The following is a 3,237-nucleotide window of genomic DNA, read 5'->3' on the forward strand; positions in this document are numbered from 1 at the left end:
CTTGGGAGCCTGAGTTCTTTTCACCACCCTATACATTTGCAAACCCTATACATTTGCAAACCAAGGATTCAAGGGACCCTTGGAGATCCACAGAAGGGCCTCTAAGGGCTCTGGTGAGTATCCAGATGGGTACACAGTGGGTAGGATTCAACTCCTTGGCCCTCTTCACCCAGAGAAGTTCCACCTCCATGTTTTTCTTATATAGTGAGCTTCTTTCTCTATGAGATTTAATTTGATAAAAAGGCTAAACCATTATTTTAAAAACCATTCTGCTGTATAGCTGTTGTGTATGTTCATTATTTGGTGAGCGGTTTGAGATAGATCTAATTATGGGGCACCTGGGTGGCTCACTCAGTTAAGTGTCCAACTCTTGATCTCAGCTCAGGTCTTGATCTCAGGCTCGTGAGTTCAAGCCCCATGTCAGGCTCCAGGCTGGGCGTGGAGCCTACTTAAAAAAAAGGGGGGGGGTAGATCTAATTATTTCATACATTCGTAGGTCCTCTGAGTTCAAAAGTGTGGCCAGTGCACAAGGGGTTCCAGAAATAGTTCATAGTTGTTTGGTGTCAGAAGACAGCACTCTCTAAAATGGAATTAAAATGAAGGAGGAGGGGGTCAGACACCTGCAGAGGCAATCTGGAGGGAGTCGGGATATCCCCAAGTGTCCCTCAATGGAGTACAATATGGGTTGTACCCCCTGTGAGCTTTGCAGAGGCCACTCTTAGGCAGCAGGCTTGAGCCCTGGAAATCTGAGCAAGGAAAAAGGGCCTGTGGTGACCACCAGGCTGAGTGCAAACAGGCCCATCAGGCGACCCACCTTGAAATAGCCAGAAGCCCTAGCTGACCAAGGGGCTACTTACACATGGGCACGGGTACCAAAAAAGGAAAATCCCATAGTTCCCACACCTCCTCACTCCCCCATTAACTGTAGCCCCCACCACGGCCTCCTGGCAGGCAGGCTCTCCTTTGCTGCCCTGTCCGCTCCTCCCTTGCAGGGTATTCAGTAAACTTCTGTCTCCTGTGTCCTGCCCTGGGTGAATTCTGTCACCTCGGACTTAGCTGGCCTCCACCGGATCGGATGGGTAGCCCAGCAAGCTTGGCTCCGTCTCTCCTGCAGCAGCATGCAGGGGGAGGGGGGCGGCTCAGCAGAAGGTGATGGTCTGAACTGGAGAATGGAATGTGTCTGTCTTCAGCTTATGTTCATTCAGTAGTCACACATTGACTGGATGGAGGAAAGAAGGGAGAGAGTCAGGGTTTCAGCGATGACTCACACGCAGATATCTGACTCTCGGACCCAGCAGGAGAGAAAGCTGACGTCCACACGGGAGTGCTAGTGGCAGCCCACCTATGGGGAGACTTTGTGGGCGGGTTTTAAAAGACTCCCCCTCAGGGCGAATTCAATAGACACAGGTAGCCCAGAGGCATACAAGCTGGGCAACAAGGGGCACCTTTTGTGCAAGTTAGAAAAAAAGGCCCCTTCCTTTGGGTAGGCTGTCTATGCCCTGCTGGAGCGTGAGGCCAAGGGAGCCAAGCAGAGGCCGAAATTCAGCCACACTTACCACCTTTGTGAGCTCATAGGCAGGGCCCGAGTTACCCAATTCTCCCTGTGCCTCAGGTTATCTGTTGGGGTGCACAGCCCTGCATTCTACACATCAAAGCATTCTCAGCTCCAGACAACATCTGCCTTGGGAGGGACGAGGAAGAGACATGGGGAAGCTTCTTTTCTCTTCCCCTTTTTTGTCCTGTGTGGACACAGGTCTGTGCACGTGTGAACACATGCATACACACTTGCTTGCACATGCACACACAAAGTCAGGGGCCTGCTGGGTAGAGCTTAAGCCACTGAATGTTTCAGAAAGAAGAGTGATACCTAAAATTGAATAGTTGGTGTAATAAAGGTGGGGGTTATCTTACTATTCATAGTTCTTGGTTTTATATGCAAGTACATTTTAGAAACCCAACAAGTAAACCGTAAGTATGGAATTAAGGAATCACAGTAATGAAGTGCAAGGAAGCTGATGTTACTCACAAGAGTAAATAAAGTAGGAGGCATAGGGCCATGGTAAAGAGCTTCGTGTAGGATTCCTGGAGCTCCAAGCCCTGAGTGCATCACAGCCGTCTTGCAGAGACCTGATATCCATTCTCTATTCCTCCTACTGACAGAAGCCCAATTTTACTTTGTTTAGCAATGTCCCTCTGCTTTAGAAAAAATTTTTTTTCTCAGCTTCCCATGAAGGTAGAAGTGGGTGTGTGACACATTGGGATGTCCTTCTAAGTCACTAAATGGAACTTTTCTGGAGCTGACTCTACAGGCTTGGATCCCCTTGGCCCTTTACACCCCTGCTTCTGCTGCCTGAAGCGGCGGCACGGCAACCTGGCCTCCGGCGGGCATCTCAACAGCACTCCCTCATTTACTCAACAGACACAAGGAGGTTTCAGGGCTGGGGACTCCGCATGAAGGAAACAGACAAAAATCCCTTCCCTTGGTGAGAAGAGACAGATCATAAACTGCTAGATAGTATGTCAGAATGTGGTAAGGGGTAAGGAGGAAAAATGAAGCAAGACCCAGCCAGCCGTAGAGACTATTGTTCAGGAGGCTGAGGGAGCCAGGTTCCCACTGCACTATCAGGAGCCCTGTTCTCACCTTGAGACTGATTTTTCTTTTTAGAGAGCGCGCACACACTTGCAAGGAAGTGGGGGGGGTGGCGCAGAGAAAGAGAGAGAATCTTAAGCAGGCTCCACGCCCAGCGCAGAGCCCGACACAGGGATCGATTTCAAGACCCTGACATCATAACCTGAGCCAAAATCGAATCGGGCGCTTACCCAACTGAGCCACCCGGGTGCCCGAAGGTTGATTTTAAATGCAGAAAAATTAAACCCCTAAATTGTGTATGTCACTATTTTTCAGGTTTCTGTTACTGTTCTGATAATGATCCTAAAAGAAGACTGTCTCGGGCATGCTCAGTGACATTTCCTCAGCTCACATCTATATGAATAAGCTGTTAGCCCGATGATACAAAGAGCAAGACAAGTAATAGACTGTCAATAAGATAACTACTCCCATCTGTGAACATACACAAGACACTGCTGTAAAAATAACAATGATTTTTCACAGGACTTTTCTGTAGATTGAAGATTGAAAGTTTCAGTGGTGGTCCAGAAGTTACTTAACCTTCCAGTGCTGCATTAAATACTAATCTTCATGTGAACCAAAGGTGGGAGGAGGATGTACTATGTTAA

This window comes from Mirounga leonina, unplaced genomic scaffold, assembly GCF_011800145.1.
Source record: "Mirounga leonina isolate KUSES-001 unplaced genomic scaffold, KU_Mleo_1.0 Mir_366, whole genome shotgun sequence".
NCBI classification, from domain to species: domain Eukaryota; kingdom Metazoa; phylum Chordata; class Mammalia; order Carnivora; family Phocidae; genus Mirounga; species Mirounga leonina.